General features: G+C 40.1%; 1 protein-coding gene across 2 annotated transcripts in view; it reads right to left on the bottom strand.

Annotated features, from left to right (window-relative positions):
* LOC125460585 (monocarboxylate transporter 5-like) overlaps positions 1 to 23,595 on the bottom strand; it is a 52,959-nt gene that overhangs the window by 25,355 nt on the left and 4,009 nt on the right. The window contains exon 1 of one of the 2 annotated variants that reach the window (XM_059649637.1): positions 15,428 to 15,516. The exons of the other annotated variant lie outside the window; for it this stretch is intronic. The gene's annotated coding sequence lies outside the window, so the exon portion shown is untranslated. Of the gene's footprint in view, positions 1 to 15,427; positions 15,517 to 23,595 lie in introns of those variants that run through there. 2 annotated transcript variants of the gene reach the window in all.

A 23,595-nucleotide genomic window follows, 5' to 3' on the forward strand; every position in this document is an offset into this window, starting at 1 on the left:
AATCTATCTCAAAACTGCGTAACTCTCATGGTTGGAGACTTCCTCTGGCTCATGTTCACTCTCCAACAGCTGTTTGTGCAGATCTACCACTAAGCACGTTCTTGTGTTATTAAGATGCCAATTTCATATCATTCAAACTTAATTTAAAGTCAAAGAATACTTTCACTCAGAGTGAGGATGTGATTGCCTCAATCCCTGAGGGTGGTCACCTCAATTTATATGTTTGAGAGAGGAAGAGACACAAGGAGTCACTGATCTGAGATCAAGGCATCTTGGAACCAGGATAGTTGATATCAAAAGTCAGTCAGGGACGAACAGAATCTGGAAATAGAGGCAGAGCTGATGGGAAGAATGATCCAAGTTGGAAAGAGAAATCTTGAAAGTCACAATGCTGGGATGCCGGAAAGATGTTAGAAAATACAGAACAGGAATGCAATGTTCTTCGATGGTTCTTTTGTGTTGTACAATGAAAACCACAGTCCTGTTGGTCCTGTTGGGTTACAGTGGATCACTTTCTTTCTGGCACAGGTCCCTCAAAGTGAGCCTTAAAAAAACACTCATGGAAGTTTAAGTATGAATGTGTATCCAGTACAAACCGAGGTTCCGTGATCATTTGCTCAGGTTTTAAAAATCATTGAGCAGGAAGCCAGCCCTGCCCATAAAGTTAGACTTGCGCCAGACCAAGTTAATCTCCATTGTGCCTTTCCACTAATGGTGCTCATTTATGACACTTAAACAAAGCTTTTAAAATTAATCATTATTTAGGTACCAGGATGCCGATAAGATGTTTACAAGCTTTTTGGTATTAGATTCAATTCAACAGGAAATATATGTCAACATAATTCACAAATTGTTTAGTATAGGTTTGTTTTCTAACTTACTTAAAATACACTTATTAAACTCTCATCTTTTGAGATAAACCCCTGTTCAGTTGTATAAGTCAAAGTGCTAGAGGTGACTGGTCTCCAACATTAACCAGGAATTGATTTTAATGCAAAAAAGATCAAAATTAAAGTCCTGGAACACTGTTCGATAGTGCTGGTTAACATCCAGCAATGAGCAAAAATTTTGAGTGGAAACTAGAGTAAAAAACCCATTGTTTAAGACTAGCATACCCCTGAGCAGAACTCCCAGCTGGAGTACCTCTTTTGCCAAAAACTCTCAGCCACTTGCTGTAAACTGGGATGTGGTTTAGAATGCAGATCTGAAAATGTGGTGTTCTCTGAAGATTTGACACAAAGTCTGGTTATTGTATGTAAGGCATGCTAACAGGTTCTTGTGATAGTGTCCCTACCTCTGACCCAGGAGGCCTCGGTTCAAGTCGCATCTGTTCCAGAGTATGTAATAACATCACAGAACAGTTTGCTTAGAAAATAGTTTTTGTTTTTTGTAAATAAACTTTTCAATGAAAGTGCATGAATACATGTCACCCATATTGTAAAACAGACAGTTTTCAGAATATATGAATTACCAGTATCATAGAGTCATTCGTCTTAGAGCTGTACAGCATGGAAACAGATCCTTCTGTCCAAATTATCCATCCTGACCAGATACCCTAAATTAAACTAGTCCATTTACCAGCATTTGGCCCATATCCCTCTAAATCCTTCCTGTTCAAGTACCCATCCAGATGCCTTTTAAATGTTGTAATTGTACCAGCCTCCACCACTTCCTCTGGCAGCTCATGCCACACACACACCACCCTCTGTGTGAAGAAGCTTCCCCTTAGCTCCCTTTTAAATCTTTTCCCTCTCACCTTAAACCTATGCCCCTATTTTGTAAACCCCTATAATATCACCCCTTGTCTTCCCGCACTTAGGCCATTCAAACCTTCAAGTCTACACCATTTTGTATGGTCCTGGTGGATCTGATTTTGGCCTTGACTCTATTTTTGTTTCTACCCCCAATTGGATCTCTTTAATTAAGCTTCCTTCTAGGTATTTGAACATACTACTTGAGGAAGTAGTCCCAGACAGATCAAGAATTCCATTCCCTTTTCTCCCAATCTATGTGTGAGTAAGACAATTTTCTGCTCACATGACCAGTGGCTCTAATGGTTGCAGGTAGGACTTTCATTCAGAGATAACGGGAACTGCAGATGCTGGAGAATCCGAGAAAACAAGGTGTGGAGCTGGATGAACACAGCAGGCCAAGAAGCATCTCAGGAGTACAAAAGCTGACGTTTCGGGCCTAGACCCTTCATCAGAAAAGGGGGATGGGGAGAGAGTTCTGAAATAAATAGGGAGAGAGGGGGAGGCGGGTCGAAGGTGGATAGAGGCTCCATCCCTGTCCCTTTAACCTGTCTCCTCTCCACCTTCGTTCTGCCTCCCCCTCTCTCCCTATTTGTTTCAAAACCCTCTCCCCATCCCCCTTTTCTGATGAAGGGTCTAGGCCCAAAACGTCAGCTTTTGTGCTCCTAAGATGCTGCTTCGTCTGCTGTGTTCATCCAGCTCCACACTTTGTTATCTCGGGCTTTCATTCAGAACCTGGTTCCAATTTAATCTGTATCATTCAACTGTGACTATTCCTCTGACTGCTACAAATGCTTAGCCACCTTAGTTTGTGAAGCATCTTGTTATAACACAGCATTCAGATAACAAAGCATGGAAGAAAACAACAGAATGTGCTCAGCAGAGTGGCCGTGTCAACCAGTGGAGACTGTCTCCATTCAATCAATACAGAGAAACATTGATTGCATATGTTGGAAACGCTGCATCTGGAACTTGGAAAGTAGGGATCTTTAACCGGCAATTTTAAAAATAGAATTTTATAGTGTCTTTGACATGCCCATAGAAACGCATTTTCCAAAAATAATGAGAAGTAAGAATCATTTGCCAGCATAGTTACACCACACCAAAATGGATGCAGTATCCTTTTTGCCCATACAGTTTAAATCAGCGATAATAGCTCTGTTGGTAGCATTCTTCTCTCTGAATACTCATGGGCCCTGACACATTGCTGAAATTTGAGCAGCCAAAATCAAGGTTGACACTCCGGTGTGGTACTGAGAGAGGGCTGCACTGACAGAGCCATTACCTTTTGGGTGAAGTGATAAACTAAGCTGTGTTAGACATTCAACTTTTCAGCACATTTATAAATGACTTAGATGATGGGATGGGGACCGATGTATTAAAAGTGTTCCCATGACACAAAAATAAATGGCATTGTGTGAACCGGTAAAATAGTGACAGACACATTTCAACAAATGTAAAGTCAAACTCCTTGGTTCTAGGAATGGTAGGGCATGACTTCCCCTTTTTGAGTCTCAGTATGGGATGGGCACATTAGGCATCAATTAACTCACTCAAGCGCTGAGTAATCTCAACTGATCACACACAATTGAGTGCGTTAAGAGCTAGCAAGTAAGCTTCAGCAAGTATCTCAGCTTATCACAAGCCTCAACAATCACAGGCCAACAGCTTCTGGATCCTAAAGGTCATCAGTCAAGGTCTGCTCCTCAGGAAATCCAATGATGAGCAATGAGGCCTTTTTTCTTTTGCTTCTTCTGAGGTAGGGGTTTTAGTGAGAGCGGTCTGAGAAGCAAAGGCAGGATGGGTGACTATTTCCTATGCCCATGTTTGGGAAATTGGAGCACTCCTCAATTCCCACTACAAAACCTGCAGGCAGGTTACCCAGTTGAGAAACCATCTCTGTTCTCTACTGTCAGGAAGGCATGTAATTGGGGAAGTGAAAAGATGAGGCCCCTAATAGGACATTCACTGACCATTTAAAGACCTCAGTTCATGACAACTCAAGAAAACCACAACAGACTCTCTTGCCCAGAATATAACTGGCAGGATGGCAAGAAGAGGATAAGTATCCGACCAGGCCAGATCAAATAATTATTTCCCCTTCATACCACCTCTCCCACTGCCTCAAGAGAGGGCAAAATACTACCCATGGATCAGATTATTCACAGTACTTTTAAAACAGTGGAGGTTAGATCAGAGATCAGCCATAGCCTCGTAAGTTACTGGAACAGGTTTGATTAGCTAAATGGACTCCTCCTCTTTCTGTATTCCTATGATACTGGACATTAGAGACATAGTTCCGCTCACTGTAGGCCAGGGGTTTCTCAGGGTAGTGCTCTAGGTCCAACCATCTTCAGCTGCTTCATCAATGGCCTTCCCTTCATCATTGGATCAAAAGTGGGGATGTTTGCTCTAGATTGCACAACATTTACCACCATTCGTGATTCCTCGGATAATGAAACAGTCCATTTTCAAATGAAACAATATCTCGACAATATCCATGCTTGAGCTGACACGTGGCAAGTAATATTCATGTTACACAAATGCCAGGCAATCCCCATCTCCAAAAAGAGACAATCTAACCACCACTCCTTGATATTCAATGGTGTTACCATCAAAAAATCCCTCACCATCAACATCCTAGGGGATACCAATGACCAAAAACCATCTGCACTCACCATATAAATACAGTGGCTACAACAGCAAGTCAGAGATAGGAATCCTGCAGCAAGTAACTCACCTCCTGACTCCTCAAAGCCCATTGCCCATTGGCAAGGCACAAGTCAAGAGTGTGATGGAAAACTTCCCGTTTGCCTGCACAGGTGCAGCTCCAGCAACACTCAAGAATCTTGATACCTTCCAGGACAAAGCAGCCCACTTGATTGGCACTGCATCCAAAAACTTCCATTCTCTCCACCATCAACACTCAGTAGCGGCAGTGCATACTGTCTACAAAATGCACTGCAGAAATTCACCAAAGAATGGCACCTTCCAAACCCACAGTCGCTTCTAATGAGAAGGACAGGGTGGCAGATACATTGGGAACACACCACCTTCAAGTTCCCCTCCAAGCCACTGACCATCCTGACTCGGACATATATTGCCGTTCCTTCACTGTCTGAGTCAAAATCCTGGAATTCCATCCCGAAGGGCATTATGAGTCAAGCTACAGCATGTGGACTGCAGCAGTTTAAGAAAGCAGCTCACCATGACCCTCACAAGGCCAGCTAGGGACGGGCAATAAGTTTTGTCCAGCCAACAGTGCCCATGACCCATGAGTGAATAATAAAAAGGCTTTTAGCATGAGCCACATCATTATAAATTCAACACTGCCTCCAGTGTGCCACTGCAGCTTTTGTTGGTGAAGACATCAGCCCTTCAGAGGTGATGCCTGCCCTTCTGTATGCATAGGAGGCATTGACAATGTACAGCATACATCTCAAACCTGTGGAGAAATATCACCAGTGAAGACTCACAAAATCCTGTCAGTCAATTGGCGGGACAAATGCTCCAACATCAGTGCCCTCTCTCAGGTCAACAGCATCAATGCATTAGTTACCACCACTGAGATGCCTTACATGGACCACATCATCTCCACAGTTGACACAAGACATTAAAACAAGCCCTCTACTCCACAAGCCTCATCGAAGCAAGTTGTTACTGGGAGTGGAGACAGACGGAAACATTTCAAAGACCACCCCAAAACCTCCCTGAAGAAAGCCATGTCCTCACTGACTCATTAGAATCTCTTACCCAGGATCATCCAAACTGGAGACAGGCTTCTGCAAAGCTGCAAATCATTTCAAACACACCATAATAGAGTCATGGAGTTGTACAGCACAGAAACAGACCCATCAGTCCAACTCATTCATGCCAACCAGATATCCTAAAAAAAATCTAGTCCCATTTACCAGCACTGGACCATATTCCTCTAAACTCTTCCTATTCATTTATCCATCCAGAGGCTTTTTAAATGTTGTAATTGTACCAGCCTCCACCACTTTCTCTGGCAGCTTATTCCATACATGCACCATCCTCTGTGTGAAAAAGTTACCCCTCACGTCCCTTTTAAATCTTTCCCCTCTCACCGTAAACCCGTGCCCTCTAGTTTTAGACACTCCTGGCCTGGGAAAAAGACCTTGGCAATTCACCTATCCATGCCCCTCATGATTTTATAAACCTCGATAGGATTTAACCTCAGCCTCCGATGCTCCAGAGAAAATAGTCCCAGCCTATTCAACCTCTCCCTGTAGCTCAAACCCTGGCAACGTTCTTGTAAATCTTTCCTGAAGCCATTCAAGTTTTTTCAGAATATTCAATAGACTCAGGAGAAGACAGAGCAAGAGAAATGTGTGGAAACGTGAACAGCCTACACACTCACCTCTTCAATCACTATCTGCACCACATGTAGCTGGTGATGTAGATCCACAGCGCTGGGCTGTTTCCTCAACTCCGGAACCAGAACTCTAGAGTGAAGGAAAGGAAAAACATTCCCGGACCTGACGGACTTCCTAAGACAATGAGAATCACTTCAAGTCACTTCCTAAAGTGTCACACGTATGATAAAGAGAACGTCCATAACCAGTGAAGTCTTTCTACCTATCCATGATTATGAGCAGAATTATTGTCACATTTTTCCATAGACAGCCTAGCTCTGGTCTCACTTTGCAATCCAACAGGAAGAAAAGAAATCTTACTTCATGCATCAGGATGAAACTGTGCTTTTTTCCACAGTTACTGATACAAAAAGTATAGAATACAATGGAAGAATTGCTCTTGATTGATGCATTACAAGGCCTTTCATCTGCTAACATGCGAATAATATTTCCAATTTATCCAATCCACTAGCACTATATGCTGGGAACTTAAGGGGTCTATCAGGAGGACAGGGTTCAAATCCCACCTGTTCCAAAATTGTGTCACAACACATATGAACAGGTTGATTAAAATATTTATATTGGAAACCTACAAATTCTTGTTGCATGGTTTATCTTTCATTACCTTTAAAGGATCCAAGCAGGGATTCTCCAGCTCTGAAATGTATCCCCGGTTTAATCCATCTAGGAACAGAGTGATTTTTGTACCTCATAAATCCCATGGTAGTCACATACATTAGTGTAGCAATTATCCGCCAAGTAATCCCTAAAGCTTGACCTAATGGCAGTTTGAGATTTCAAATTTAGTTGGTGATAAGTCTGGAAATAAAACCTGTTATCAGTAAAAATGTCAGTGTGGCGTTTGCACATTTTCCCCATGTCTGTGTGGGTTTCTGCTGGGTGCTGTGGTTTCCTCCCACACTCCAAAGATGAGCTGGCATGCCAAATTATCCATAGCGTGCAGGGATGGTAGATTAGGTGGATTAGTCATGGGAAACATGGGATCATGAGGATAAGATAGAGGAGTGGGATCAGATGGATCGCATTCTGAGTATTGATGCAGATCCGATGGGCCAAACGGTCCGTATTTGTACTGTAGGGGTTTTATTGTATGGTTCGATCAAGTATCTGCACTTAGAACACTAAGTTATGTCTGAAAAAGATAACCACTGGAGACTGTCCTTTCCTCCTGCATGTAACTTTCATTTGTATGTTAGAACTTGCCTTTCAGTCTCCTTTTCAGCTTGGAGCCTATTTGTTTAAAACAGCATTACACCCAACTCCATTACCAATGGAAAATTCTACAGCAGGAGTATGGAATCAATGAGTTTCAGGATTGCTTATGTGTCTACCTCAGACCATGTACAGAATTAGGCTTAAATCTATACACTCATTTTGTTGCATATATATCTCAAGTAGGTATAGACAGGTTAGATGAGAAGGAACTTTTCCCCTTAGTAGAGTGACCAATGACCGGGGGCATAGATTTAAGATGAGGGCAAAGATTTACAGGAGATGAGAGGACTAATTTTTCCCCTGGAAGATGGTGGGAATCTGGACCTCACTGATGTAAAAGGCAGAAGTAGGAGCCTTCATAGTATTTAGGAACTATCTAAATATACACTTGTACATTTAGATATACCCTTGCCATTGCTAAGGCATAAAAGATAGAGGCAAAGTGCTAGAAAATGGAATTAGAATAGTTAGGTGGTTGGCTTTGATTGCTGCAGGGTTGATGGTCTGAAGGTTCTTTGTGCTGTAGACCCCAATGAGTGTGAGTTGCTGATGCTGAGGGACAGTTGCATTTCTGATTGAAAAGGATATTTATCATCGAGCTAACATTGTTAAGAACGGCAAAATCCTCCGAGCCCTCAAAACCACAAGATGAAGAGGTAGCAGGAAGATCACTGAATGCCAAGCTGACATAAACTTGACTTGACAGGGCTCAAAAGCTGCATGTGGCTTTCATTGTGCAGTTTGGAGACCTTTGCTTTGGAGGAAGAAGTTACATGGCACACGAGTTAGCATTGCTTTGCTACATCCACTGTTGCTGACCTTGGTTCTCTACAAACTTCACTGAATCTTTTGTTATCAAGTTGAATGTCGGACCTCAGAGTTTGGGTATTGAGTAAGATATTACTCACACAATGTTCCAGTTTTAATCTTTATTATTTCAATGTATGTTTCTGTGGCCTTGATACGAGACTCTGTAGCATTAGCTTACCAACATCGAATCATGTTTGTTATGAAATTCCTTTTCTTATTTCAATGCAGCAGCTGTGAGATGTTATCATACAAATCATTACAAAACTAATACCAAGATTCTGTGCTGTATTTTATTAAAAATAGGTACTTGACTCCATTAAAGCAGAAACAACACAAAGAAACATAAAAGTTCTATAGATAACAAAGTGTGGAGCTGGATGAACACAGCAGGCCCAGCAGCGTCTCAGGACCACAAAAGCTGACGTTTCGGGCCTAGACCCTTCATCAGAGAGGGGGATGGGGTGAGGGTTCTGGAATAAATGGGGAGAGTGGGGGAGGCGGACCGAAGATGGAGAGAAAAGAAGATAGGTGGAGAGGAGAGTATAGGTGGGGAGGTAGGGAGGGGATAGGTCAGTCCAGGGAAGACGGACAGGTCAAGGAGGTGGGATGAGGTTAGGAGATAGGAAATGGAGGTGAGGCTTGAGATGGGAGGAAGGGATGGGTGAGAGGAAGAACAGGTTAGGGAGGCAGAGACAGGCTGGGCTGGTTTTGGGATGCAGTGGGGGGAGGGGATGAGCTGGGCTGGTTGTGTGATGCACTGGTGGGAGGGGACGAACTGGGCTGGTTTTGGGATGCGGTGGGGGAAGGGGAGATTTTGAACCTGGTGAAGTCCACATTGATACCATTGGGCTTCAGGGTTCCCAAGAGGAATATGAGTTGCTGTTCCTGCAACCTTCGGGTGGCATCATTGTGGCACTGCAGGAGGCCCATGATGGACATGTCATCTGAAGAATGGGAGGGAGAGTTAAAATGGTTCGCGACTGGGAGGTGCAGTTGTTTATTGGGAACCGAGCGGAGGTGTTCTGCAAAGTGGTCCCCAAGCCTCCGCTTGGTTTCCCCAATGTAGAGGAAACCACACCGGGTACAGTGGATGCAGTATACCACATTGGCGGATGTGCAGGTGAACCTCTGCTTAATATGGAAAGTCATCTTGGGGCCTGGGATAGGGGTGAGGGAGGAGGTGTGGGTATTTTTCATGTAGCATAAAAACATAGGGAGTCGACAATTTATCCCTGTCTGCAATTCAGATTATTACTGATCTGAAACCTGCCTCCACAGACCCACCTTTGCTCACTATTCCTTGCTTAATAAAACTCTATCAATCTTAGCTTTACAGTATACATTTTACAATCTAGTTTCAATTGCTATTGCAGAATGGCATTTCAAACATGGAATGGGCATAGAAGTGATTCCTAAATTGATGTCTGAAAAGTTTAACTCTAATACTCAAACGATGCATCCCCACCCCCTCAGTAATGGACTCCATGCTCAGCACAAATAGTTTCTCTGTATCTATCCTCCTTGATATCCAGAAAACTTTGATCAATTCAGCGCTTTGCCTTCTGAATCCCAGGAAATTCATGGAATCTCTCCTTGTACAATAACCCAGAGTGTCTGGGTACTATTCCGGCAAAGCTGCGCTACATCTTTTTCAATGGCAATATATCTTTCCTAAGATCTACGCTCACATCACTTAAGGTGTGGTCCAACCAAAGATTTGTATGGCTGATACAAGACTTGTACACCATTATGTTCTGGTGCTGTGGATACAAAGGCCAGCATATCCTCATTAGTCTTTTGAATTAAGTTCTGGACCTGTTCATGAGATTTTAATGATCTATGTACCCCAGATCAATGGGAACATTATTGTTTCTAACTTTTCAGCATTCAGAAGATGCCCTGTTCATTATATTCAGGTCAAAGTGGATGACATCACAATTGCTCCCATTAAAATCCAACTGCCACAGGTTTGCCCATTTAGAACAGTACAGCACAGTACGGGCCCTTCAGCCCACGGCCCACATTGAAATAGATTATTTCATATATTAGTACCTCTTCGTAATTTAATGCTTCTGTCCACACTGCTAACAATGCTGTTTATCTTTGAGCCATCAGCAAATCTAGATATTTTCATTTCTAACCTGTCATCTAAATCCTTAATGTATATGGTGAATAATTGAAGTCCCAACGCTACAGGACACCATTGGTCAAATCTGTCAATTAGACAATTACATTTTATACCTGTGTGCAGTTCTTTAAGCAATTTCTGAAGCAAGTCAATAAGTTTCTTTCAATTCTCTGAGTGTCAACTTTAGCTAATAATGTAACCGCATGAAGATTTTTATCTAATATCAACTGGAAATTGATGTAAATAACACCCCAAAGCATCCTCCTGTCCCCTACTGTCACCTCCTGAAAGAAATCCCATTTTGTTTGTTTGCTAATGAGGCGTTTACTGAATATCTCTAACTGACCTGGAGAAGGTGGTAGTGAGCTGCCTTGTTGAACTACTGCAGACCTTGGAGTAAGGGAAGACTCACAGTGCTGTTAGGAAGGAAGTTCCAGGATTGTGACCCAGTGACACAGAAGGGATGTCAATATAATTCCGAGTCAGGATGGTGTCTGACTTGGAGGAGAACTTGGTGGTGTTCCCATGTATCTGCTGCCCTTGTCCTTCTCAATGGCGCAGGTTGCGGATTTGAAAGGTGCTGTCTAGGGAGATTTGGTGAGTTACTTATCGATGGTACACATTGCTGCCATTTGTACATCGGTTGTGAAAGTAGTGAATGTAGTAAATGGGAACCAATCAAGCAGTCTTCTTTATCCTGGAAGCTGTCAAGCTTCTTGAGAATTGTTGTCATGACACCTATTCTAACACATCTGTATATATTTATTTCAATCGTTTAATAAATTCAAGCAATTAATCCACTTAATGTATATTGAATTATTTAACAAAGTCTTTGATCTAGTTTAAGTTTTCTATGAATTAATCACTGTGATTTCTTTCCATCTCTGATGCTCACAGACACACATCTTCTCAATGTGTTCATTCTGTATTCAAACTGTCCCTGCTCAGGGGTTCCACTCTTCTTAATTTGAAATTTATTTCACCAGTAAACTGCATACCCAGCTTCGAAACAGCTTTTCCTTCAAATCGCTACCAACAACTAAATAAGGAAGATAACGTGACTGTTTTCATCTCCCCCAAATTTATGATCCATGGTACACCAATTCAGTGCAGCAATTCTGTGATTCTCACACATAACTGCATCAATGGTTATATGTTTGTTAAGTCAGAGGCAAGCCTAGATATACACCTCACTGCCAGTGATCATGACTACCATCTTGTCTCTATAGAACTTATTAACAAACCTGCTGAAAGACTGTAACTATGAACAATTGTCACACAGTTTGCACTAGTTAATGATTACAGGCTCAGCACCGAGCACAAGAAAGGGTGCCTCACTTTCATTCTAATGTGCAGAATAACTCTTATTTTCATGCACAATGTATTCAAAATATCCCTCCATACACTTTTCACAAATAGGAAAAAAATTGACAGACAATGATGTAGCACAATAAGGGAAAGCATTGAAAACAATGTTCAATGGAGTGAAGGAAATGTATAATCTGTGAAATGGAAAGAACAAGTGAAACGCTAGTCAGACCCCAGAATGAATAATGGTAAAAGGGAGCAATTAAGTATTAGGAAAGAGTCATATGTTAAGTACACAAGCAGGAGAGGAGTGTGGACTAAGAGAGAACACAAAGAGTGAAATCAAAAAAGCAAGTAGGAAGGCAAAGCGGAACTGTGAACCTAAATTATCAAGAAACTGAAAACAAAATAGTAAAATGTCATACAGGCAGACCAATTAAAAAGGCTACAATGGTAATAGGGTCATTTTGGGATAAATAAGATAATACCATAGATAGCCACAGAGCGATGGCAGATGTAATTACTTTGTTTCAATGTTTACCAGAGTATTTAAACAGATAGACATGATACTGGATGACAAGAAGAGCAATGACATAAAATATCAGAAAGGGGATCTATTGAAAAAACCTAACTACAAAGGTGACACGAAGGTAGGTGGTATTGTAGACAGTCTACATGATATAAAGTTACAAATGGATATTGACAGACTAGGTGAATAGGCAAAACTGTGGCTGATAGATTTCAATATAAGTAAGTGTGAATTAATCCCGATAGATCAGGAAACTGCCCAGATGGTATAAGTTAAATATCATGGATGTCCAAAGTCATTTGAGGTTTCAGCTATCTAGACCTTTAAAAAGCCATAAACAGGTGCAGAAAGGCTAAATGAAATGCTGGACTTTGTACCTAGAGGACTGGAAAACAAGGATGCAGAAGTAAAGCTGCAGTCATACAAAATGCTAGTTGGACTCCCGCTTGGAGTGCCGTGAGCAGGTCTGGGCACCACACCTTAGGAAGGATATATTGGCCTTGGAGGGAGTACAAAGTAGGTTTACAAGAATGATACCCGGACTCAGGTTAAGTTATGAGAAGAGATTATACAAATTATGCCTGTTCTCTCTAGAATTTGGAAGATTAAGGGTGATCTGATTGACATCTTCAAGATATTAACAGGAAAGATAGGGTAGTTAAAGTACTTCCACTGGATGGAACTTCTGGAAATAGGGGACACAGTCTAAAAATAACGGCTGGATGGTTCTTTAGAGATGTTAGGAAGCACTTCTATACTGAAGGGGTGGTAGAGATTTGAAACTCTCTTCCATAGATGGCAGTTACTGCTGGATAAATTGGTAATTTAAACCTGAGATTGATACATTTTTGTGGAGAAAATGTTTTAAGGGATATGGGGCTAAAGACAGATATGTGAAGTCAGGCCACAGATCAGCCATAATCTCACTGAATGATGGAAGAAATTCAAGGGGCTGAAGGGCCTACTTCTGATCCTATGTCAACTCAGAGAAGATAAAATTATTGATCCAGCTGGATTGCATTTTAAAAGAATCAATGGAAGAAAAAGCAGAGATACAGAGAGACATTTTAAGAAGTGATTAAAAAGATGTTGCACCTGTAGACTACTAGAATGGTAATGAAATTCCTATTTTTACGAAGGGTGATAAAACATATCCAGGGATTTATAGACCAATCAGCCTAACATTAACAACAGAAATTAGAATAGAATCCTTATCAGATACTCAGAGATCAGAAGAACACCTCTACAAATCAATGGTCAGACCACATTTGGAGTATTGTGTAGTTCTGGGAACTTTAATGAAGGATGTTAAAGGCCTGGAGAGAGTGCAAAGAACATTTATTGAATTTTATTGTATTAGCTTTATTGACACGTACCCACACGAATGCGGTGACAAGTTTATAAGTTGTCACTTATGACACCATCTTGTGTACAAAGATACCTAGGTACAGAATCTTGATACAGAGCAGAAAAATAAAGAAGTTTAAAAGTTCACAAGAACATACCAGGAATGAGGGATTTTAGATATAAAGAAAGATCAGAGAGATTGGGTTTATTCTTGTTACAGCATTGAAGAGTAAGGGGTCACCTTCTTGAGGCATTCAAAATTGTGATCAGACATAAAAAAGTTTGCATTGGTAAAGGAGATTATTTTATTTCCTAGTTGGTATGTCAGTTTTAGAGTAAAAATTTCAGGATTGTCAGCATGAGAGCTAGGAGTGTGATGAGGAAAAACTTCTCTACTCAGAGAGTTGTTAGGATCTGGAAAGTGGTGGAGGTAAATTCCACACGAGGTTTCAAAAGAAAGCTGGATATATATTTCAAATTGATGAATTTGGCGAGCTACAAAATTAGGGTTGACGAATGGGGCCAGAGACTTAGCTCTTTTGGGAGCTGGTATAGATGTGATGGGTCAAATGGCCTCCTTCTATGCTGTAAAATTCGATGATTCTATAACACCAAGATTGAGCTTTTTGAGGAACTAACAGAGTATGTAGACGATGCAGCAGATGCAATTCATTTAGATTTTCTAAGGGCCTTTTGATTAGGTTTTTTTTCCTATATATGTGGATTTTCTTTCTTAAATGCAATGTGGCATAGCTGGCAAGACCAGCATTTGTTATCCATTCCTAATTGCCTCTTTAAGTGAATGCAAAGGGTAATTAAGAGTCAATCACACTGCCTTGGGTCTGGAGTCATATGCAGGACAGACCAGGTAAGGATGGCAGATTTTCTTCCTTATAGAATCTCAGTGAAATATTCTGCCCACTGTATAATGCGAAAGATATACAGTCACTAGACAGAGTACACGGGGATGATACCAAGAAATGATCAGGAAATGATGAACAAGCTGGACCTCTCTTCTCTAGAATAATGGCTGTCGTGGTGACTAATTTGTGGTAGTTCAAATTATCGAGTGTCTTGTTTAAGGATACTATGACCTTGAGAGATGTATTTTTTTTAATGAGCAGAGGCTGAGAAAGTCTGCTTCAAGCTAATAAAGTAAATAGGTTGTGAGTCCTTAGGTTTTTTAAAAATAGTTGGAGCAATAGAAGCAGCCTGAATGCGTGGGGTCAAGCTCCCACAGGATCAGGGTTTTTACTTTAGCTTTCAGTAGGTGTTGGGATTGTGAAAGCTGTTTTATATATATATCTCTGTGTTTTGCAGTTAAAAGCTTGGGCTCTCTTTCTGCTGCTAGAATTGCATTTGAGACAATCTACTTTAGAGATTCTGCCTTTGTCAAGGGCGTATTTATGGGATGTTATTATATATGAGCATTTAATGAATAGTTTATTCTTTTAAGTATTTCAATAGAGTTACAGGTAAGCCAATTCTGTTCTTTTATTTGTATTTCGTCTATATTTTAACTACAGTGTATGAATAAATTGTGTTTTGCTGCAAGCTTGACAGTTTAACCAATTGAATTGCATCCAGAACACAACACCTGGCACTTGCCTTTAAAATAAGCAAAAATTAGGATCTAGGCTCCCTCTGTGACATTTTTTGAGGGGTTTGGTCTGGTCCATAACAAATTGAGGGCTCTTGCCAGGATCAAAATCTCTAAACCCAGAGAAGGCAATGATTTAGTGATATTATTGCTGGACTGTTAATTCAGAGGCCCAGGCAATGTTCTGGGGACCTAGGTTCAAATCACGCCACAGCAGATGATGGCATTTCAATTCAATAAAATAGCTGGAATTAAGAATCTAATGATGAACATGAACTGATTGTTGGGAAAACTCAGCTGGTTTACTAATGTCCTTTAGGGAAGAAAATCTGTCATCCTTACCTGGTCTGGCCTACATGTGACTCCTGATTTTCAACTGCCCTTTGGTTAATTAAGGATGGGCAATAAATGCTGCCTGGTCAGTGATGCCCTCATCCCGTGAATGACTAAAGGGGAAAAAAAAAATTCCACGTTGGTTTTAGGATTATTGGACTTAAAGCTGATGAATGGTGGTGATTTTTATTTCCAATGTTGCATTAGGTTGGCTTAAACAGGGTATACCTTGAGTATAGTGGCTCTTTCAGTTGCTAAGAGTTTCCTGTGAGTGGAAGAAGTTGCTTTGAGTGTGTCATAGATAGTGAGCAAGGCAAATTTTTTGGAATTGGCAAACAAGTTGAAGTTGGAGTTGCCTGTGTCTGTAAGAAAAGGGAAAATAATTGCATCAATAACTTTACATTTACAATTGACAGGAATGCCATCAGAATCATTGGAGATTGCTAAAATACAATTGCAATTGAAGCAGCTTGAAATAGAGGCAATGGCAAGGGTAAAAGAAAATGCAAAATAAAGCCCTGACAGAACAAAAAGAATGAGAAAAGCAAATGAAACAGTTTGATTTACTATTAAAAGCAGAGGGAAAAGGAAAGGATGGCAGTTGGAGAAGAATGAGAGAAAGGGAGAGTTTTTAAACTTAGAGGTTGGAACTGAAGACTCAAAGTCAACTTAAAACAGTGGAGATAGAGGTGAAAGATAGGAGAAGTGATGAGGGCAGTGTTAGAGAACAATCCCATCATTGCCGAAGGCCTGGTGGGGATCTGTTAAAATATATCAAAGTGCTGCCTAAGTTCGTTGTGTCGGGCATAGAAGCCTTTTCATATCATTTGAGAAAGTGGCTAAACAAATGAAATAGCCCACGATGATGTGGGTATTGATGCTCCAAACAAAGTTAGTAGGTACAGCTAGTGAGGTATGCGCATCACTATCAGAGAACGTATCTGGGGTCAACGATGAAGTGAAAGTGCGTATGAGTTAGTACCAGAAGCCTGCGGACATCGTTACAGGAATCTAAAGAGGGGCCCGGGTGAAACATACATTGAGTTTGAAAGGATCAAACAAAGCAATTTTTGTAGATGGGTTAGGGTACTGAAAATAGCTCAGACAGACAACACACTTAGAAAGACAATTATTTTGGCAGAGTTTAAAAAGTCACTTCCTGAAGTAGTGAGAACTAATGTTGGAGACCAGACAATTAAAACTGCAAGGTTAGCAGCCAAAATGGCTGATGATTATGAGTTGGTTCATAAAGCAAAAGTTGGTTCCTGTCATCAATTTCAATCTGTGAGCTATAGAAAGTAGGGAAAAGAGAAATCCTCAGGTGGTAAAGGAAGAGGAGATGTCATTGAAGATAGTAATGATAACTTACTGCAAACTAAAAAGGAAAACCCTGAGGAGGAAAGAGAAGTAAAAAAGCTCAGGTGTTTTCACTGCAATAAAGTAGGCCACAAGAAATTACAGTGTAGGTGCTTTAGAAAAAGCACTGGGAAGACAAATGTAGAAAAACAAGATTAGCCAGTGGATTTTCCGGAAGTGGTAAAGGGAAGCAGAGTGGAAGCTAAAATGCTGCAAAAGAATGTACACCCTGGTCAGGGGTTGTGGAGAAGAAAGTGCTAGATCTCTCTAAAGAATTTACTTGCGTGGATTATGTTTATTCACGTGTACCAGGAGGAGTAGGTAAAATGTGGAATTCTTGGTGAGAAGAGCAGTGTTCCACTCTACAAAGTGAGGTTGGAGAGTCTGGTGAACTGGTGAGAGGAGTAATAGAGAAATTCTCAGTTCCTTAGTAATTATATCGCTGGATCACAGTCGTGAGTGATGCCTACTGTGGTTGTAAAGCTAGTGGAAAATCGGGCAACTGAGGTATTGCAAGAAGTATAGCCTGGGACTTATGCTGAGTATGTGGTAACAAGATCACAAAGCCACTGGTTGAAGCAGGAGGAGAAATCAAGGAGTAAAGTTAAGAAAGTTGAAGTCAATTTTCAGAGACTACATTTGATCAAATGGTTGAGGAAAAACAAGAACAGGTGGAGGACAAAGTGAATATTTTTAGTTCAGAGAAATTAGCAAAAGCATAAGCAGAAGAAGAATCTGAGTTTATCCCAAAATGTTACGATGTTACAAATGAAGTCTTGATGAGGAAATGGAGACCATTACTCATTCACGCAAATGAGAAATGGGCAGAAGTTACAGAAAGCAGTTATTGTGGGTAACACATGAATTACCAGTAGGAGGTCATTTGGGAGGAAGGAAATCTCAAGCCTAAACAGATATTTTTTTTTGGCCTGGATTGCATAAAGATGTGGTTGAATTTTGCAGGACATGTCATATGTATCAGGTAATTGGAAAAACTCAGGCAGCGATATAACTAGTACCCTTAATACCTGTTGCCACATTTGAGAAACCTTTTACAAAAGTCTTAATTAATTGCTTTGACCCCCTACCTAAAACAAAAAGTGGTAATCAGTTATTAAGGACCCAACTAGATTCCCAGACGTCATTACATTATGCAGAATCACAGCTAAAAGAATTGTAGAAGAGTTTCTCCTTTTTTTTCCACAGAAATACAATTGGATCAAAGATCAAATTTTACATAAAAATTATTCAAGTGGGCTATGGATAGCTTGGGACTGAAAGAATTCAAATCCACTATGTACCATCCAGAATTGCAGGGAGCATTAGAACAGTGACATCAAACTTCAAAGACCATGTTGAGGGCTTACAGTCAAAACTGTGCAGAGGATTGGGACAAGGGAATTCCATTTGTACTTTTTGCAGTTAGGGATGCACCTAATTAATCAACTAAATTTTGTCTATATGAATTAGTTTTTAGTCATGAGGCGAGAAGAACACTGAAATTATTACGTCAAAATTGGTAAGTTAGATTTCAAAGGCCACATAGTTAGACCATGTGTCAAACTTCAGGGAAAGATTAAATAAAGCAGGTGAGTTGACTTGACAATATTTAAAAGTAACATGGCATGTGATGAAACAGAAAGTAGACAAGAAACCAAAAAAATTCTCGTGTTACTCCCCGAGGTAGATGAACCTTTTAAGGGCTAGGTTTAGTGGGCCTTATCAAATGGAAAGGAAGTGGAGTGAGCTGAATTATTTGAAAAAATGCCAGATAGAAAGAAATCACACAGAGTGTGTCTGAATTTTAAATATGCTCAAAAGGTGTTTTGATAGAAAAGGAAAACAAAAGAAAAATGCGCTACTGGTTATAACAGAGAATGTAGAACCAAGTTCAGAGGGATCTGGATTCGAAATTGTTCAAACTAAATTGGACAATGGGGAAGTTCTCAACAAGTGGAATAAATTATTGAGTTAACTTCCAAAAGAAAATCAAAAAAACCTGAAAAGGTTATTACAATCACACAGAGAGATATGTGGGAATAAGTTGGGAAGTACTAATCTGATTATACATGATGTAGACATAGGAAATGCTGTTCCACTTAAGCAAGATCCTTGTGGACCTAAACGTCTTAAGTTGGGACAGGACATAAAAGAGATTGTCAATGAGCATGTGTTCAATATAATCAAAGTGAGTTGCAGTGAATGGTGCTCACCCATATTAATGGTGCCAAAACCAGATGGTACCCAATGTGTGGCGTATCGCAAAGCTATTGCAGTTACAAAATCTGATTTGCATCCTTTTCCAAATTTGGAAGACTATGGAGAAGGTTGGCCAAGCAACTTATATTTCAAAGTGGACTTACTTAGAGGATATTAGTAGGTACCTTATCTGAAAGGGTGAAGGAAAATTTGAGTTTTGTGCAGCCGAATGGACTATACCAGTTTGAAGTCATGCCATTTGGTATGACAAATGCACCAGTCACATTTCAAAGACTAACCACTAAGATCATTTCAGGATTACCCGATAGCGTGGTGTACATCAGTGATTTAGGTGATGTTTAGTCACATGTAGAAGGAACATTTGCAGCATTTATTGGAATTGTTTGATCAACTTCGGGAGGTGGGCTTGGTGATAAACCTGGCTAAGAGCGAGTTCTCAAAAGCTTAAGTCACATTCTTGAACCATGTTATTGGACATGGTCAGATGCCCTCAAGGAATGTGAAAACGAAGGCTATTGGGAGTTTCCCATCTCATTGACAGAGAGGTAAGTAGTATGATTCCTGAGGCGAGGTGGATGTCATTGGAAGTTTGTGTCAAATTTTAGCAGTGTGGTTGATCCAATGACTGACTTGAAGAAGTGCAGAAAATTTCAGCGGACAGCAATCTGTCAAGAGGCATGTGACAGTCTGGAAGCAGTGTTAACCACTGTCCCAGTGCTAGCCATACTTAATTACATAAAGCAAGTCAAGGTGGCTATCGATGCAAGTGAAGTGAATGTCGGTGGCTAGGCTCTTGCAAGAAAATAATAAACATATAGAAAGAAGGGTCCTGACCCGAAATGTCAAGCTTTCCAGATCCTCTGATGCTGCTTGGCCTGCTATGTTCATCCAGCTTCACACCATGTTATCTTAAATAGAAAGACCAATTGGGTACTTTTCTGTACAATTGAATAATCACCAACAGAAATATTCCACCATTGAGAAGCAGAGTTTTGAGTTGGCTTTGAACATTTCAACGTTTATACTGCCAGTAATATGTTTGAGTCATTAACCTCTTTTGAAAAAGATATAAGGATGAAAATACCAGACTGTTTAGATGGAGCTGATGATTGCAGCCATTCAGTTTAAAAGTTATAATTTAAATGTGGCAGGACAAAAGAACATAATTGCGAAAGCAATATGGCAATTTTGATGAAGAAAGACGGAGGTGTTCAGTGGCAGGAAAATAAAACGGACTGAAATGGACTGTTGTTGTGAATGTTTGCATGTTTAGAGTCAATGCAATGTATATATATTGTGGTGTTCTAATAGAGCAAGGTGAAAGGATTTTAGCAATGAAGTCATTTTTGCATACTGATTTTTTTAAAAAGTGGGACGTATGACGATACCATGGCTTTAGGAGGTGTATTATGTCCTGGTTTCTCTCATGAAGAGAGGTTGAGACAGAGGTGTAGAGTAGTCCATTTCAAGCCAATAAAGTAAACAGCTTGTGGGACCTTTCGTTTTGTTTTAAAGTTGAAACAACAGAAGCAACCTGAATGGGTGGGGTCAAGCTCCCACAGAACCAGGATTTTTAATTTAGCTTTCAGTCACTGTTATGAAAGCTGCTACATCTCTCTCTCTCTCTCTTTGCTACAGCTAAAAACTTAGATTCACTTCCAGCTGCTGCTAAAATTGCATGCAAGACAATTTATTTTATTGATTTTGCCTTTGTCAAAAATATATTTATGGGATGTTAATATATTGGAATAGTTAATGAATAGTTTATTATTTTGTTAAGTATTTCCGTAGAATTACAGTTTAGCCAATTCTTTTCTTTACTCTGTCTGCTTTCTAACTAGAATGTATGAATAAAGGGTGTTTTGCTTCAAGCCTGGTAGTTTGACCAATCAAATTGCATCCAGAATGCAACGCCTGGCATTTGTCTTTAAAATAAGAGAAACCTAGGGTCTAGACTACCTTCTGGACATGTTTTGAGCGGCTTGTTAGGTTGACTTTTAATTCCCCTCTGGGCAATTAAGGATGGGCATTGTATGCTGCCCTGGCCAGCGATGAATAATAGAAAGGTCTCAGGTTGATGACCCTTTATGAGGATAAAGAATATGGCCTCACTCTTTCATCAAAACTTCTGAGTTCTGAAATCAGTTTGAATGGGTTGTATATACTCATTAGCCTGCACGCCTGTGGTGGGTCTGAGCAGAAGGGGGAAATGTTGCCCATATTCAGGTAACTGTGACTGAATGGACATGGCAATCAGTTGAATTCAACACATGAACCACTCAGTGGTCAACTTTGCTTGACTTCAGGTTTCTAATTTTTACCCATTGATTCAAACTACACCAAACATGTTTATGTAGAGCAGTTTGATCCAATTATGACTCACTCCCCAAATGCCATTTGGATGAAACAGTCATTGTGCAGGTGAGGTGATATTCTGACATGGGCGTTTTGTTAGCCAAGCTAATGTCCACTCACCTGCCTTGTATATTAGCCATCAAACCCCAAAGTAGCACAAGGCTGTCAGGGGATTTCCCTCATGGGTATGAAACAGATTTCGTGAGTAAATGTGACTCTAGCATTGAACACTAGGTTTTGAACTGGTGACTCTACAGGACTCTACAACTGACCCCTTTGACTTGTCTGACTGTTTTGAATGAAAAGCTTTATATCCTGCAGAGGGGTACATTCAAACTCACACTGTGCACAGTTTCCAATCAGGATATGCAGCCAACACTAGCCACTCATCAGCTGCGGATTAAGCCATCTCCACGTCAGCCACTCATACTTATCTTAAGTATCCCATCCAGTAAGCTAACCTTTCCCTTAGAGTTAGTTGGCTTAGATTTGCAGTCAGTAGGAAATGAATTCTTTGCTGACCACAAAGGAAGTGGCCCATTAAAATCTAGCATGGTTTTCCATTTCCTCAACAGCAATTTAAATCTATCATTAAGGGGATGGTTTGATAAGACCAGCAGGTAGGTAGGCAATCACACAGAAGTATTCATACACGGTAAAGCTAGAAGCTGAAAGCACTGAAAATCCTTTGCTGATAATTCAAAACTTGAAATTGTAAAATATAGTAATTTAAAGCAGAAATAACATATACAGAAATTTCTGGAAAAGCAGGTTTGGCAGCATCTATGAAGAGAAATCAGAGTTTACATTTTGGGTCGAGTGACCCTTCAGCAGAATTGTTTTTGTTTCTGACTTACAGCATCCAAAGTTCTTTCAGTTTTTAACAATGATGACAAGTTTAAGATTGTAAAAATAAATGTAAAATTGTTTTCTTCATCATTATGCAAAAAATTGGATGTTTCTTGAATTTAAAGAAAGCTTTTCAGGAACTGTTAGGGTGTCTAACAATAATTACAAAATCAATATGCTGTTAAAAACCCATCTCAATTTCGTTCAACAAGATGTTATTTTCTTAAGGATTTCTGCAGGGAGATTAACAATATATAAGTCAAAGGTCTTGACAATTCTATTTGTTTCTGTATTGCATTCAGTAGAAGTCCCTTAACAGCATATCCACATGAAAAGCAAAGAATCACTGACCATTTTCTGTATCATTCAGAAGTGTAAAATACATCATTCGCTGTCAATTTCATTGGCATAATGAGGGAAATGCTGTCAATGCCATTACTCTTGCAAACTCCTAGCCACTGTGTCTTTGCATCTGACACTCTGCTGATTTAGGAAGAGTTGTGAGATGCAGAATGGAGCCAAACTATTGTTTGTCCCCAAGACACTGGGAAACACAGAAGGTTAATCGTCACACCGCATGTTTTGTCCAAGCTGTCTCCTCCTGGAGACTCAGCTCATTTATAAATATGGAGCTTTTTATGCTTGTAACATTTTCAATCACTCTGAAGTATAAGACAGGCAAGTTACTGTCACTGTTCATGTTTGTTGGTGATTCCCTGGAGTTTGCTTTGAAATGACTTTTTATATTGGCTGCACACAGGGAACCCAATATTGCCATCAATCTATAAACTTCTAGCAATGTATAGGAAATTTCTGCTGTCAGAATCATGAAGAGTTATGACAGAACTCAATTGAAAACTGTGGTTATTTCCATGGTGCCAATATGTAGTCGCAAAGTTGCAGGAATGATTAGCCAGATCCATGTGGAGAATTGCACTTATTGATATAATAATTTATTAATAGGAAATCAATTATTGGATTCCACAAAGGGGAAAGGGAATAAATAGCATCTTAACAACAGTTAATTCCATATGTGATGTCAAGCAGCTCAAAAAGTAGTGTGATGGTCTCAGAAACATGATACGATTAAAGCTAACCTGTACCAAATTCAGAAAGGGAAAAATAAGGTAGGAAATTTGATTTCTAGATAAAGACTGCTACTGCACTTGCCCAAGAGGTGTCAACTACATGGACCGATTCCTCCAATCCAATCAGTTTTTATTGACATTGTCTCATTTACCTTGTGTAAATTTCCACATTATTTGTACTTCATCAACTTGCTACAGAGGCAAAATGATAAAGTGTGATATGTAGAAGTATTCATTGTCCTTTGTATGTGCAGCTTTTACTCTAGGCTCACACATTACCGAGATTTTTTTTAAGAGAAACTGAAACAT

This window comes from Stegostoma tigrinum, chromosome 11 (assembly GCF_030684315.1).
Source record: "Stegostoma tigrinum isolate sSteTig4 chromosome 11, sSteTig4.hap1, whole genome shotgun sequence".
In the NCBI taxonomy this organism is placed as follows: domain Eukaryota; kingdom Metazoa; phylum Chordata; class Chondrichthyes; order Orectolobiformes; family Stegostomatidae; genus Stegostoma; species Stegostoma tigrinum.